Below are 17,520 nucleotides of genomic sequence, written 5' to 3' on the forward strand. Positions count from 1 at the left end.
GGTTTATGATTTGATACGAAAATAGGGTGTGAGCACCTCTATTTATAGAATTTTTTTAAGGTTGATTTGGATAGAGTTAGTGTTTAATTAGAGATCTTTTAATTAGAGTTGTGTTTTAGTTAAAATTGTTTTAGGTAGAATTGTGTTTTAATTAGAATTATTTTAGGTAGAATTGTTTTTAAGTTAGAACTCTATTAGATAGAGTTATTATTTAATTAGAATTCTATTATGACTTTTGGTCTTATTTGATTGACTTTTAATGTTTTGACTTTAGTCTTAATTGATTGACTTTTAATATTTTGACTTCAGTCTTGCTTAATTGACTTTAATTTTGACTTCAGTCTCACTTGATTGACTTTAATACCTTGACTTCAGTCTTGCTTGATTTACTTTTAATTTTTAGAGAACCCCCCTCCATTATTTCTTTAGACCCTCAAATGGAGGGGTCCTTAAAGAAATATCCCACGAACCCTCAACAATTTTGCCTGAGAATCCGATTAATCGATTTTTTAGGTTCAAAATTTTAAATTAATTTCATTAATGTTTCACTTTAATTATTTAATATTTTATTTATTAATTTCGAATTTTTTAATTATGAAAATTGTTAAATTACCGTTTTGCCCCCGGAGAGGACTTTTCACGTTTTTAGTCAAGTTTTAATGTTCTAGGATGTTTTAGAATCGATTTTTCGTAAGGAATTCAATAAGAATGTTGGTTTGTGTCATTTATAAAAATTTTTATGTGAAATGATTGTGAACTTTATGAGGGGCATTTTCGTAATTTTGTTAAATTCTATGAAAATTGGTGAAATGATTTATTTGATTCCGATTTGTTGTTTTATGTGTTCGAAAGAGTTTTCCTAATCATAACGTAGGCTCTAGGGTCTTTTTGATATTAGGGGTATTTTGGTAATTTGGTCATTTTTAGTGATTTTTATCGTAAAGCTTCTTTTTGGTCTGCAAGATGATGATTTTTATGTTTCTGGGGTCGTATTTTCCTAGTGTAGTGTGGTTTCTAAGGTTTTGTCAGTTCGAGATACCTCATCCGGATTTCTGAAACACATCTAGTAACAAAATAAAGCAATGGAATACACATCCATCATTGGGAATCATTGCAATCGGATTGACGAGTTGATTAATCAGGCGAGTGCAAAAATGGGGTGTCTACAGAGGGATCAAATTTGTATTCAACTAAGAAACATATTACATGAATCAGAGTTTAAGGCTTTAAAAAATGAACATGTAAGAAGGGAAAAAAAATACTTCAAACCCCTACAGGTGCACCATGCCAATGCTCGTTGTATACTTGTAAAAACCACGTGGAAACACCCCACCCACACCCACACCCCACCTACACCCACCTCCAATAAGTATCAATCGACTAACCACCTGAATGATCTTAACCATCCAATCCACTACATTCTTTTGGACAAATAGAAAATGAACAATGTGAAGAGATGATTGTGTTATCATGTGAAGAACTATTTCGTGATGGGGCAAAAAACAGCATATGCTTCTCTTCTTAAATTGAGGAGAACCGGGAATTGTACTTCAATCTGATTTTCTAAGAACATATACAAATGAAATAAGGTACCAAGGATTAATTTAAGTTATAGAGAACAGTTCACAATGGCAACATAAGCAACCACTTTCCTTATTTTATAGATTCAAAACAAACTATAGGAATGCAAAAGAAAAAAAAATGACCAACATAAGGGTTGCTAATGGCAACAACAATATCTCTTATCCCATTTACATAACCAAGTTAACAGACCAGCCTTTCATAAGAGATACTATCTTCTAGTATGCAGCTTCAAACCATCAATTTCAAAATCCTGGGCTTCTTTTCTCGAAAACCAAGGTAGGATTGTCGTTCTCTGAAACAAGAAGATATGATTTTAAAGTTGGAACAGAACTTTTCTTGCTCCTCGCCTGATGGCTCTAAGCTCATTATCATATTTCCAATCACTTTGAGAGTGAACTGCATCATCCAAAATGACACTTGAGGTTCAAACTCACCATCCCATCTTTTCCTGTCAACAAAATCTTGTTTGCTTCTCTTCCAGTCATGAACACTATATATCACCCCAAAACACAACTTTTGATCACCTTACCATACCTGATAAAATATAGCACAAGCAAAGGATCAAAACCAAGGCATGAAGTCTAAAAAAAAAAAAAACATAAAAGTATGCAATTTTATGGTTTAGTCATTAATAACCTTTGTTGCCTCTTGTTCATGAAGCTGTAAATACTAGATGGACTTGAAAAAGACAGGAACGATAAGCTCTCCCCGATTATCGGCCAGCCCATGCTACTTGGGATCATTTCCATTTATGATTATGATCTGCATCCACTTTTCCAATCAAATTGCCAACAAAAACCATAGCAAATATTTCGTTTAATTTTGAAATCTAACCAATATCTACTGATAACTAGTTCTACTTAACTTGCTCCATAGTTGTAGATTTCATGAGACATCTTGAAGAAGAGCTCAGGTTGAAGACCTCCAAGGTGTTGGAACTCACAGTTGTTGTAAGCCAACGACCCCCCGCAATCACCTGATTCGACTTCGACGGTTGAAGCAGCAAAATTACAGAAACCATCTTCCCAAACCAATATCCTTCACATATGTAACATGAAAGTATCACTCAAGGCTTTGTAGACTGCACCCATTGCTCATATTATAATTGTACCCATTGTGACAGTTCTTTTCCCTACTGAAAAACCAGTCCAATGTTACTGTGTGGAAGAAGATAGGGTGGACAGCTATTTCAAAAACGTTCTGGGTGGCTGTCATCAATGGTAACAAGTCATGTAACATCATCACTTTAGTGTTCAAGGTAGTGAAAAGTTCTAAGTCTATTCGTCTCAACTGATTGACAATTCATTGCAAATTGCGAAGATGCTCTGCTACATTTAAGTTAACGTGCAATCCGAACATCCTTGGCATTCTTCAACAAATGATTCCCTTAGAGGTGTTCTCTTTGCCCCCTCATCGAGTAGACCGAAAAGATAAATATCCATGGGTGGGACCCCTGGTCTTAGAGGTGTTCCTTTGTTACTCAAGACATGATTTATGAGGCCTTGATTAAAGGCCCTTGCAGCAGTAAGGTTCGCGCTGGAGACACCATTAGTGGGCCAACCCACCTCACCGATGACAATGGGCATCTGACCATATCCCATTTTGTTGAGAGCAGCAACTAATGTGTCCAAATTCCCATCAAATGCATTGTAGTAGACATTTTGGCCATCTGTAACAGAATGAGATGTCCCGTCAAAAAATGCGTAGTCTTGTGGGAAATCTGAGTACCCATATATGCATGTACACTTAATTAAGAGACCTATATTCTACACTTAGATAGACATTATGCAAGATGCAATCTAGAAAGGAAATACATAGAGATTTGAGAATCGAGATAAAGTGCTGAAGAAAACAGGAATCTATAAAGCCTACCCCATCTGCCAACTTCTGAAGGCTCCTTAAGAACTTCGCCAGATGCATCTGCCTGGCAGACAGCTTACCCCTTTCAGAAAAATCTGTTCTGTGTGGAATAGGTGTTGGCTGTACATTCTTAAAATGCGCATTTGAGGCAATTGTTGCATCCTTATGTGTTGTTTTTTAGGAACACTTTTGATCCTCAAACAGCAACATCAGAATATTAACTGGAACATATAACAAATATGAGTAAGACTATTAACAAATATTCTAATGTCTCATATGTACTACAAATATCATATACATAATCACGTCAATTTACTTAACTAGTGACAAACGACCAAGCAAAAAATGGTATTTAACAAGGGAAAGTTATGTTCCTAGTAAGATTTGGCAAGCATGGTAAGTGAAAAAAATATATACAAGCATGGCTATCTGGTTGGTTCAACAAAGTTGTGAAGCATTCTGAACATGATGCAAAATTTAAAGCTTCATTTGGAAGATTATATAACATTATGAAATATGTTATTGAAGTAAAACGAAAGTAAGAAACTCATTAATCATATCACAGTGCACAACGAGACAGATTATCTATCATGTAAACCATATGAAAATACCAACCCCATACCTCCAAAGTGAGGACACTGCGAAAATGTCTTTCCTCTTGCTTTTTGGTGTATCCAAGCTGCAAGATGAGGTTACGTCATAATGGATAACATGCAAATAAATAAGGCAACAGTACTAGTATTAATTTCAGCAAGAATTCATATGGCCATAATGTAAATGCAGTTTGGGTCAGCTGTGATATTATATCACCAACCTTGCCATTTTTCTCATTTAAAACAAACCATCTCCTGCTCCAGCCATTAGTTTTTGCACTTTTCTTCAACAGATAACCTGCAAATACAGATCCAATGTTAATGGAAAGGAAGTGAATGAAGGCCTAAAAAAAGTACAATGAAACTTCAGTAACATCTCCTAGTTCAACTTGCACTTCTTAAGGTTCATAGATAAATAGACAGATATGACTAGGTAAATTTGGGAGGAACAGGATTTGTGTTGCCCTTCTACTAGTAGAAGGGCAAGAGCAGCATATCCTTCGCACATGCCATCCACTAGTTACATGTAAAGCCAAGCAACATAATATCCACACAGTTAGTACTCGAACCTGCTACTAGTATCTCGCCACCAGGCCCAGCAGTCTTACTCACATCAGCAGCGTCAAATGGACTTGATGGGCACACCCAAGGGAAACTGGAACATATGAGAGATCAGAATATTTGTTATAGTCTTACTCACATCAACTAAAGGGTAGTTGTTATAGTCTTACTCACATCAACTAAAGAAAGAAAGAAAGAAATCAGAATATTTATTCAGTGAAGTTGTTATAGTCTTACTCACATTAATGAAGATCCACGTTTGTCAGTGGTGAACTAGAATTGCATATGAACAATCCACCAAAATTCCAAGTCACAAACAGACCATCCTCCACATCAAACTCAAAACTCAAAACTCCAAACAAGTGTATAAGGACAGGCAGAACAACACCAATCTGAAAAGGACATCTCATCTATGTAACTCTTTTGAAGGCTTGCACTAGATCACCCATCACCATCCTACCTCCACACCATGTCTGCACATATCCAATGGGCAGGCAGACCAATTATTGGATCACTTACCTGCATATTTGTAATTCCAAACAACAGAAGTATCACGATGCTCAACATAAGATTATGTGAATCATGGCACAACTTAGAAGATAATGAGGTTAAAATACCATGCCTTACTGAATAGGGTAGCAGAGTCCACTGTTAGAATCTTCCCCATATTGCAGTTGGGATGATTTAAGGGTAGTTCAAAGGAAGAAATCAGATACCATCAAACTGTAATTCAAAGGGTAGTTGTTATAGTTTAACTCACATCAACTAAAGAAAGAAATCAGAATATTTATTCAATGAAGTTGTTATAGTCTTACTCACATTAATGAAGATCCACGTTTGTCAGTGGTGAATTAGAATTGCATATGAACAATCCACCAAAATTCCAAGTCACAAACAGACCATCCTCGACATCAAACTCAAAACTCAAAACTCCAAACAAGTGTATAAGGACAGGCAGAACAACACCAATCTGAAAAAGGACATCAGTCCCCAACACCATATCTACACATATCTACACATATCCAATGGGCAGGCATAACAGCTTCACATCCTCCCATGGCACGCATCAGTCCCCAACAACCTAGATTTATTTGAAACTAATTAATAAAGTAATGTACTTGAAACTTACTAATAACCTATATTGATTTGAAAGTGTGAATCAAACTTAATGATGTGAAAAATCAAGTTTTCCTTCAAACGTAATACAGCCTTCTAAGATGTATATTAATCAAAAATCACAAAGAAATTAAGTGAAAGTGTGCTCGGACTACCACAAAATAAATTTTTGATCAGAATATTGTAACTCATCAATTGTGTATCAAAGCGAATAGCTAAATGAAATATGGCAAGTAAGTAGAATGTAAAAAATAACACATAACATCACCCAACATACAGACATCTATGTCACAAACATACCCTCATTCCAAAGGAAAGGTCTCGTGATCGCTCTCCATGTCTTTGCCAAGTTCTTGTATATCATCAATTTCTGAGGAAAAATTCATAAATAAATAAATAAGGTATTAGTTATAATTTATTCAATTTAAATACATTAAATTTCATTAGTTTATAAAGGTAATTATAATTACCTTGAGTGCAACATTTTTTCTTTCTATTTGGATTCATAGGACATATTCGCTTATCGTGTCCAAGTTTATGACAGAATGCACATTTTCTTTTCTTCCTTTGTTGGCTCAACTCAATACTGCTTTTCAGCCTACCCGTAGTATCAACCTTTTCTTTTCCCTTCTCATCTTTCTTTCTACCCTTTGTTTGCGTGATATTCGGGTCCAAAAGTAACGGAGATAGGTCACATTTTTCTTTTTCATTTGCCTCTTCATTCGGTTGAGCAACAGTTTCTACCATTTGAATTGCATTAATTTGTTTCAACAAATCATTTATGGCATTCGTGAAAAATGTGTATGCTTTCATTGAAGATGATGCATAACTGGCTAATGTAGTAGCATGTTTACACATATTGCCATATCTCAATGCTTCTGACGGTTCATTCCCATCGATTGTTACTTGTACATCCATCACCCTAAATTTATTAGCCCCTTGTCTCCATCTCTCAATAATAAAGTGTGATGGTATAACATCAATGTCAAGGTGTGTGAACACCTTTAAAAAATACCGACAAACAATTCCAAAAAACTCAAATTTTTTGCACCCACATGTACCCTCATAGGTATCCACATTTATTTTCAAAATAAAGTCATCAGGCTCGCCAAACTTTGTTTTCACAAAAAACGTCTGAATTCCTTCTTCCATCTCCCTTCTTTCAACTTTATATCGGAAAACTTGGACCCATTCTTCCTTTAATTTTTCAAATATACTTCTTGTATAAACTGTTGCTGCATGTTTCAAAAGCAAGTCGTTGTCATTCACACATCAAAACTTGTGCTCTGTCTCATAATCTTCATCACTCTCATTTTTCAAAATATTCTTCAAAGCTTCTTCATACTTCACAACAAATTCTCTGAGATTTGTTGTCGAATTAACAAATCCATCAAAGAATGCATTGATGCTCTCGCTACGCCCAGTGGTATTCATACCAGCAAAAAAAGTGTTTCGATTATACGTAGGCACCCAAGATTCCCGTATTTCAAACATGTGTTGCAACCATTCATTTTCTTCTAATCCATTTTTCTGAATCACGTTATGCCACTGTTTTTCGAACTCTTCCCCCGTGTATGTCGACCAAATACATTTTTCAATATTACTTCTGAAAGAAGAATTTTCAAAGTACTTATGGGACAACTTCTCCGCAAACTTCTTCCGAATGTGCCAAATACATAGACGATGACGGGTGTTGGGGAAAACTTTGGCAATTGCATTCCTCATTGCCAAATCCTGATCTGTGATTATTGAAATTGGATGTTTTCCTCTCATAGCTTTAAGCCAAATCTCGAACAACCATACAAAAGTAGTCTCTGTCTCATCTCCTAGAAGAGCGCATCTAAATTGGATAGACTGAAAATGATGATTTACTCCAGTAAATGGGGCGAACGGCATCTTGTACTTATTTGTCCTATAAGTTGTGTCAAATGTCACCACATCACCGAAATATTCATATGACAATCTTGACCTCGCATCCACCCAAAAAAAATTAATTACTCTCCCAACTTCATCGCATTGTATCCCATAGAAAAAATTTGAATTTTCATTTTATTTTTCAATGAAGTACTCGAGTACATATTGTGCATCGCCTCTTTCCAAATCCTGTCGCCTAACATTTCGAAGGTGATTGTAACAGTCTCTACCATCAAAACCGATCATATCTCCATGAAGAATTGATGAAACTTTATTAATTTGAAGGTTTTGATTACGGAATGTTTCTGTTAGATCCTTAGCTACACTCGGCATATTTCGATTCGACTTCATTTTCATCCTCCTCGATGGAGTGACAACCTTGTGATTATGATTATCGTTGAAAAGCGACACTTTCCATGTTACACTAAATTGGTCGAATACAATGCGCATGTATGCTTCACATCCACATTTAAAAGTGGAACAACTTCTTCTTGCAACTTTCTTCTTCCCCATTTCATTCTCATCTGTCATCACATCTTCTTTTGTCTGCGATGAATATTTGCCTTCATGTATGCAGACATATGTTATCCCAGTCACCGCATTTGAACCTCGTATTGTCCTTGAACTACTTCGTACACGAATGCAAAATCCTTCCTGGCGTCCGTATTCTTCGTAGTATTTTTTTGCTTCCTCATTTGAATTAAAAACCATCCCAACATATGGGGCATTTAACTTACGAACATCTTTGCTAGGACTAAGGCAATCAACAGGTTCCCCACTGTCTACTTCCATGATCGAAGATGATCCCACATTTTCATTCATACGTACACTCCCACACTTGTCAACGTCAATCGTATCCACGAAGAATTATCTAAAACAAATTAACAAATTAATTACATAAAAATCAGCATAGATTAAACAAATAAAAAGTGGCATTCGTGTTGTAAAACTTTCATAAAGTTATGAAAATCATAAAGGCACACAAGAATGTATTGTTACATGTATAAGCATATGAGAATCTTATAGCACAAAAGCATCCTCTCTACACGCCTGTATAAGAGCACCTTCTCAACCTTAATAAGTAAAAGTTAGGGTGCCAATAGCAGTTTTCAAATATAAACACATTTTCTTCCTTAAAAATATCCTAATCATAACATCAAATCCTTAAAAACTCAACCCTTACTAAGTAGTTAGCAACAACAATAGTAAATAGCACAAGAGAGAACTTTATAAATTCCTTTGAAAAATCACTTTCCTTTGCAATTCTGAAGTAGATCCCATTCTCAAATTTTGCTGACTTCATTTTTCTAAGAAAAATTGCATCATTTTAAGTAAGATGGATTTAAATGCTTACTTGTGATGGCAAATTGACCTTAATTTTTTTTCTACCCTCAAAAGTTCTTGAATCTCCTAAACTGGACATAAGATATGTAAGCATGTATACATACGTCCCTTTTGATCTATATGCTTCTTGGGCCCATGTCTCTATTAGGGTATGCATCTTCATATATTTTGTTACTACTTCCATCTCGCCTTTTTAGATCCCTTAGCTTGTACCAAAGCCCTCCTATGTACATGTCCAAACCATCTCAAACAACCTTATTTTATCTCCTAATATTATATCCAGCAAGTAGGCTTGCAAGGATAAGAAGTACGACTTGAAGCTATTTTCATTCCATATTCGAAGTTGCGATCGGATCTATTTATCAAAAAGAATTGATTCAATACATTTTTTATGTACCCATAGGTGTTATATGGGATTTGAATCAGATTTGGGATCAATCTATATTGATTGACTGCCTTTATTATGTTGTTGCTAGCAAATATCATTTTTTTTTTTATAGTTTTGGGTCTTCCAAAGAAGGGAGTTAAATGAGAGTAGAAGTGATGTAAAATGAGGATAGAAATTGGTTAAAGTGTTGTATTCATGGGTGATAATGGGGTATTTATTATATAAAATAAAATAAAATAAAAAAGTTTTTGCCCAAAGATTAACTTTGCCATGGGTGATGAAGGATCAAGTCATGTATTACAAATACCAATATTATTACCCAAGTCCTGTCCATAACCACATTAAGATGCATCCAGAATACTCAACATCTTTATCTACAATGTCTAATGCATCACCAGCATTTCAAAATGGATGAAATTGAGGTTCAGCAAGAAAATTGAAGCAGATTGAATTCAAGAAAACATCACTTGGCTACAACATACCAAGTTCAATTCAGATGGAACTGAGGTTCAGCAATAAATTGAAGCAGACTGAATTCATTAACCATTGAACAGAGACTTGATCCTAGAATCCACTGCTACAATGGCATGTAACACAGGCATTTCTTAGTTATGGGTCTGCATTGCCGTTGTAAATCAACTTGAAATACTTTTTTCTTAAGACGTAAACAAATTTATAAGAGAGAACTTCATAAATTCCTTTGCAAAATCACTTGATGAAGGATTTCCACAGATCATAACTTTGCACAAAATGTAGGCAAAAAATCACTCTATTTTATCAGTGAAACAATGCAGCTTTCGAAACAAAATTATTCGATGATTCGTCATAATCGATACATAAAAAAGAAAAACAAATGAAAAAAAAAAATTAGGGTGATGGAAAAAAAAATTAATTAAGGGTTTACCTTAGGATTTCTTTGGAGAGAAAGATCAACGAGTTAGAGAGAGAGAGAGAGATGAGGACGAAGCCGCCACCTTCTTCGGCGCCGTCGCAAACGAAGAGGAAGGAAGATGGTTGTCGTCGTTAGCAGACGAAGTCGAAAAAAAATAGATCTATTTGAATCGATCTAACCTCGTTGCGTCTGCTTTTTTGGGTGATTCGAAGATCTGTTAGAATCGTCGCGAGTAGATGGAATGGTTGGCAGATCGAAGAGTGAAACGAAGAAGACGCAGATCTGAGTCGGAGAAGAAGACGCAGATCTGTTTTGTTAAGAGAGGGATTTGGATTTTTTTTGTTTACGGGGAGGTAATTGCAAATAACGAAAAGTTGTTATTTTCAAATCGTTTTCAAATAAACAGACGATCTGGACCGCTGATCTGCGCCAAATCTGACGACTGAGTCGATTTGTCGCGATGTGAGTTGATTTGGTTGTCATGCGAACGCGACCCTATATATATATATATATGGGTCACGTTCCTAAAACTCATATTGAGACTCACATTGGACAAATATTTTTGTCCATATAAAACAAAACGGTGTGTAGCAATGTGAGTCCCAATATGAGTCTTAGGAACGCTGTTCTATATATATATATATATATATATATATATATATATATATATATATAGGCTCCCGTTCAGCACCCTAAGCTTTACCACACACTTTAACAAACGCGTTTTGTCCTACATAGGTTAGAAGTTTTGGAATGGGCTGATTTTTGGTGAGGATGATCTCTATGGTGAGGAGATCATCCTCACTAAAATCAGCTCATTCCAAAACTTCTAACCCCATCAAAAATGGTTTACAAAAAATGGACGGTCCACGATTTTTCAACTTGTAAACATGGGGCTAAACATTTCGGAATGGGCTGATTTTTGGGGAGGATAATCTTCTAATCATAGAGATCATCCTCACCAAAAATCAGCCCATTCCAAAACTTCTAACCCATGTAGGAAAAAAAACGTTTGTTAAAGTGTGTGGTAAAGCTTAGGGTGCTGAACATTTCCCATATATATATATATATATATATATATATATATATAGGGGGCGGTTCAACGGACGTCTCAAAAAACATATGAGAAACTGATGTTTCTCGGACGTTAGATTGACTGAAATCGACGGTGCACACGCTTTCTCACGTCAGTTCACTTATTAAAAACAGAGTTTCGAAATTTGCAAATACATCCCTCCGTTTTTATAAATTTCGAACGGACATCTCCTTCTCTCTTTTCTATTCGACAGAATGAGAGAGTTCAGTCGTTCTCTCTCTCTTTGTCTCCATCGAAATCCTGAGAGCCATCGTAGAGATCATCGGCTGCTCGCTCGCTCTCTCTCTCTCTCTCTCTCTCGATCGAGTCTCGACAGAAAACCAAACCCCGAAAACCCTGTTTTCATCTTCATCTCCACCCTGTATAACTTGTTTAGTATTGAAAACCAAGAATCTATTATCCAATTGGGCATGTATCAGCACCCTGAACAAACCATAATCATTAGAATAAGCATGGTAGAAGAGGAAGTTGAGATATGAATATAAAAATTAGAAAGAAAATCATTAACGAATTAATAAGAAAACCCACCCTTGAATGGTCATTCAAACTTTGTTCAGAGCCACTCTCTTTATAGATCAAAACAACTTCCAAATGTTTTTTTCCTAATATCCGTAAGCCTGTTTTTGTTCTTATTTAAAAACTCAACGAAAATTCAACCCTAGAACAATGGTTTACCATCTAAACTAGCTGGGACCTTTCAAAACAACATCAAATCAAACCTATTCAAAACTTTTTTGCTGCAATATTCGCAAAAGGAAAATGATCTTTGAAGATTCCTTCCTACCCATCAGCTTTTTCTCAGTATATCCATTAAAATAAAAATTCATTAGTAGACTAATTTCTGCTAAAAGAAAAACTGAAACCAGAATCAATTGAAAGTGTGAAAGGGTGTTGATGGGGCTAGGCTAAGGATGATAACTAAGCCTGAATTGCTTTGGGGTTTTCGGGAGACGAAGATGAAAACAGGGTTTTCGGGGTTTGGTTTTCTGTCGAGACTCGATCGAGAGAGAGAGAGAGAGAGAGAGAGAGAGAGAGAGAGAGAGAGAGCGAGCGAGCAGTGAGCGAGCAGCCGATGATCTCTACGATGGCTCTCAGGATTTCGATGGAGACAAAGAGAGAGAGAACGACTGAACTCTCTCGTTCTATCGAATAGAAAAGAGAGAAGGAGACGTCCGTTCGAAATTTGTAAAAACAGAGGGATGTATTTGCAAATTTCGAAACTCCATTTTTAATAAGTGAACTGACGTGAGAAAGCATGTGCACCGTCGATTTCAGTCAATCTGACGTCCGAGAAACATCAGTTTCTCATATGTTTTTTGAGACGTCCGTCGAACCACCCCCATCTATATATATATATAGGGTCAGGTTCAAACGACAACCATTTCAACACACATATAGACAACGTGTTTTGTCTTATATGGGAAAAAATGTTTGGAATGGGCTGATTTTTTGTGAGGATGATCTCTGTGGTGAGGATATCATCCTTGCCAAAAATCAGCTCATTATGAAACTTCTAGACCGTCCAATTTTTGTTGAAAAATTATAGACCGTCCAATTTTTGTAAATCAATTTTGATGGGGTTACAAGTTTTGGAATGGGATGATTTTTTGTCAGGATGATCCCCTCATCACAGAGATCATCCTCACAAAAAATCAGCCCATTCCAAACATTTTTGCCCATATAAGACAAACACGTTGTCTATATGTGTGTCGCAGGAACCCGACCCATATATATATAAAATTTTGTTAATAAAATAGCCTATAGTGACGGCCAATAGCGGCTGTCGCTATGATTTTTAACCGCTGAATATTTTTTTGACAAGGCCCAATTCGATGGGCCAATTCAACAGTCGAGACTGTCGAAGGGTCCCATAATTCGACGTTTTAGACCGTCGAATTTTGAAAATTTTCACGTAGTGCATAATCCTTCATAGAGTTTTATCTTTCTCCTTATTTCTCTCTTATCTCCCTTATTTTAAATTTGCAAGGACCAAAAAACAAATTTTTTTTTTATTTCACCTCATCATGTTAACGTTTCTTTCACGATTTTTCACAATTATCTATCATTTGATCTTTTAAAAAATTTCTCTCTTTCTTTGTAATAATCACAGTACCAACATAGAAGAGTGATTGAACATTGAAAAAATAGATTAAAGGTAGAGGGACCTCTCTTTGGTAATCTTCAAAGAAAAAAAGGAAAGAAAAATTATTCAGACACGCGTAGAACATCTCTTCTGTATTTGTGGAGCTGCAACTCTTAAGTCTACATCTCTCTCTCCCTCCCACCTTTGTGTGAAGCAAAACTTACTTGAAAAGGAAAGAAATATTTTATATTATGATATTTATCTTCCTCGGCAAGTAATGACTTTATTTTCATTTTATTTATTTTGATGATATTGAGTGTTAAATGCGTTAGCAATCTGATTGCATGTGAAAAGTTCTGAGAGAAGTCAATGGGTATAATATGTTGAGACACAACTAGTTTTACTAGTTTAGTAAGATTCCTAATCTTGCCATGGGTCATTGAGTTCATCTTGTGATACCCATAAACATGATCCAACGCCACATGATAGAGGATAAAATACTACTTTTTTTTTTTTTGTTAGAAAACAAGGTTTCCTCTTGAATCTAATTTTGTTAATTAGATAGAAGTCTGATTGCCGTCCATTTTTCAAATCAAGGAAATAAAGTTTATTTAATTATTTTTTTTAAAATTTGTTCTCTTGGAGTCTAAGTTTTGCCATAAAACATTGAGGGCCATGGTGACATTGGATTATTAACATGTTAATCCATTTGAGCCCGATCACACTTAGCAAGATCCAAAAATCTTATTTTTTGGTAGCAAGGAAAGTTTTATTTATAAGATGATTTGATAAAGGAAAAAAAAAAGTACACAACATGACAAAAGGCTTTAAAGAAGAAAAGGGCACAAAGAGAGTTATTCTTCTTTGTTACTTATAATATAGTATAGGGAATTCAGTGTATATATATATATGGGTAGCGTTCAATGGCCAACATTTTGGCAAACATTTTGGCAAACACATTTTTCAAAACATGGGTTAGAGGTCTTGGAATGGGCTGATTTTTGGTGAGGATGATCTCTACGGTGAGGAGACCATCATCACCAAAAATCAGCCCATTCCAAAACTTCTACCCCCATCAAAAATGGTTTACAAAAAATGGACGGTTCACGATTTTTCAACTTGTAAACTGGGGCTAGAAGTTTTGGAATTAGTTGATTTTTGGTGAGGATGATCTCCTCACCGTAGAGATCATCATCACCAAAAATCAGCTCATTCCAAGACCTCTAACCCATGTTTTGAAAAAGTGTTTGCCAAACTATTGGCCATTGAACGGGACCCTATATATACCGTTCAGCACCCTAAGCTTTACCACACACTTTAACAAACGTGTTTTGTCTTACATGGGTTAGAAGTTTTGGAATGAGCTGAGTTTTGGTGAGGATGATCTCTATGGTGAGGAGATCATCCTCACCAAAAATCAGCTCATTCCAAAACTTCTAATCCCATCAAAAATGGTTTATAAAAAATGGACGATCCACGATTTTTCAACGTGTAAACATGGGGCTAAACATTTTGGAATGGGCTGATTTTTGGGGAGGATGATCTTCTAATCGTAGAGATCATCCTCACCAAAAATCAGCCCATTCCAAAACTTCTAACCCATGTAGGACAAAAAACGTTTGTTAAAGTGTGTGGTAAAACTTAGGTTGCTGAACATTTCCCATATCTATATATTTTTGGGGAGGATGATCTTCTAATAATAGAGATCATCCTCACCAAAAATCAGCCCATTCCAAAACTTCTAACCCATGTAGGACAAAAAACGTTTGTTAAAGTGTGTGGTAAAACTTATATATATAGATATGGGAAATGTTCAGCAACCTAAGTTTTACCACACACTTTAACAAACGTTTTTTGTCCTACATGGGTTAGAAGTTTTGGAATGGGCTGATTTTTGGTGAGGATGATCTCTATGATTAGAAGATCATCATCCCCAAAAATCAGCCCATTCCGAAATGTTTAGCCCTATGTTTACACGTTGAAAAATCGTGGACCGTCCATTTTTGTAAATCAATTTTGATGGGGTTAGAAGTTTTGGAATGAGCTGATTTTTGGTGAGGATGATCTCCTCACCATAGAGATCATCCTCACCAAAAATCAGCTCATTCCGAAACTTCTAACCCATGTAAGACAAAACGCGTTTGTTAAAGTGTGTGGTAAAACTTAGGGTGCCGAACGGGACCCGATATATATATATATATATATATATGGGTCCTGTTCAACAACAAACATTTTGGCAAAACATTTTTCAAAACATGGGTTAGAGGTTTTGGAATGGGCTGATTTTTGGTGAGGATGATCTCTACGGAGAGGAGATCATCCTCACCAAAAATCAGCCCATTCCAAAACTTCTAGCCCCAATTTACAAGCTGAAAAATCGTGGATCGTTTATTTTTTGTAAACCATTTTTGATGGGGTTAGAAGTTTTGGAATGGGCTGATTTTTGGTGATGATGATCTCCTCACCGTAGAAATCATCCTCATAAAAAATCAGCCCATTCCAAAATCTCTAACCCATGTTTTGAAAAATGTTTTGCCAAAATATTTGCCAAAATGTTTGTTGTTGAACATTTCCCTATATATATATGGGAAATGTTGAGCACCCTAAGTTTTAGCACACACTTTAACAAATGTTTTTTGTCCTACATGGGTTAGAAGTTTTGGAATGGGCTGATTTTTGGTGAGGATGATCTCTATGATTAGAAGATCATCCTCCCCAAAAATCAGCCCATTCCGAAATGTTTAGCCCTATGTTTACAAGTTGAAAAATCGTGGACCATCCATTTTTTATAAATCATTTTTGATGGGGTTAAAAGTTTTGGAATGAACTGATTTTTGGTGAGGATGATCTCCTCACCATAGAGATCATCCTCACCAAAAATCAGCCCATTCCGAAACTTCTAACCCATGCAGGACAAAACGCGTTTGTTAAAGTGTGTGGTAAAACTTAGGGTGCCGAACGGGACCCTATATATATAGGGTAGCGTTCAATGGCAAACTTTTTGGCAAAACATTTTTCAAAACATGGGTTAGGGGTTTTGGAATGAGCTGATTTTTGGTGAGGATGATCTCTACGGTGAGGAGATCATCCTCACCAAAAATCAGCCCATTCCAAAACTTCTAACCCATGTTTACAAGCTAAAAAATCGTAGACCGTCTATTTTTTGTAAACTGTTTTTGATGGGGTTAGAAGTTTTGGAATGAGCTGATTTTTGGTGATGATGATCTCCTCACCGTAGAGATCATCCTCACGAAAAATCAGCCCATTCCAAAACCTCTAACTCATGTTTTGAAAATTGTTTTGCCAAAAAGTTGGCCATTGAACGCCCCCTATATATATCTATATATATATATATATATATATATATATATATATATATATATATATATATATATATATATATATGGGAAATGTTGAGCAACAAACATTTTAGCAAAACATTTTTCAAAACATGGGTTAGAGGTTTTGGAATGGGTTGATTTTTGGTGAGGATGATCTCTACGGTGAGGAGATCATCATCACCAAAAATCAGCCCATTCCAAAACTTCTAACCCCATCAAAAATGGTTTACAAAAAAAGGACGGTCCACTATTTTTCAACTTGTAAACTGGGGCTAGAAGTTTTGGAATGAGCTGATTTTTGGTGAGGATGATCTTCTCACCGTAGAGATCATCCTCACCAAAAATCAGCCCATTCCAAATCCTCTAACCCATGTTTTGAAAAATGTTTTGCCAAAATGTTTGTTGCTGAACGGGACCCTATATATATATATATATATGGGAAATGTTCAGCAATAAACATTTCGGCAACATATTTTTCAAAAACATGGGTTAGAGGTTTTGGAATGGGCTGATTTTTGGTGAGGATGATCTCTATGGTGAGGAGATCATCATCACCAAAAATCAGCCCATTCCAAGACTTCTAGCCCCAGTTTACAAGTTGAAAAATTGTGGACCGTCCATTTTTTGTAAACCATTTTTGATTTCCATGAAATATAAGTTGCTGTTATTTGATGGCCAATGTGGTAGTCCATTTGAGCTCGATGACCTTTTGTAAGATTTCAAATCTTACAAATAAGTAAAGTGTTTT

At 35.8% G+C, this 17,520-nt stretch overlaps 1 long non-coding RNA gene across 5 annotated transcripts; it reads right to left on the reverse strand.

Moving 5' to 3' along the window:
• Positions 1 to 1,716: 1,716 nt before the first annotated feature.
• On the reverse strand, positions 1,717 to 10,546 carry LOC147396174 (uncharacterized). 5 transcript variants are annotated; one of them, XR_015180626.1, is made up of 8 exons: positions 10,265 to 10,546; positions 4,607 to 4,692; positions 4,259 to 4,335; positions 4,067 to 4,123; positions 3,457 to 3,665; positions 2,445 to 3,253; positions 2,221 to 2,313; positions 1,717 to 2,118 (listed from the first exon to the last, which is right to left on the reverse strand). It is a non-coding gene; the product is annotated as an uncharacterized LOC147396174 (long non-coding RNA). The 5 variants fall into 5 exon arrangements; XR_015180629.1 differs by lacking the exons at positions 4,259 to 4,335; positions 4,607 to 4,692 and adding an exon at positions 9,843 to 9,934; XR_015180630.1 differs by lacking the exons at positions 4,259 to 4,335; positions 4,607 to 4,692 and adding an exon at positions 9,843 to 9,937.
• Between the last annotated feature and the right edge of the window lie 6,974 nt (positions 10,547 to 17,520).

This window comes from Akebia trifoliata, chromosome 8 (genome assembly GCF_017979445.1).
Source record: "Akebia trifoliata isolate Shusen 1 chromosome 8, ASM1797944v1, whole genome shotgun sequence".
Classification (NCBI taxonomy): Eukaryota; Viridiplantae; Streptophyta; class Magnoliopsida; order Ranunculales; family Lardizabalaceae; genus Akebia; species Akebia trifoliata.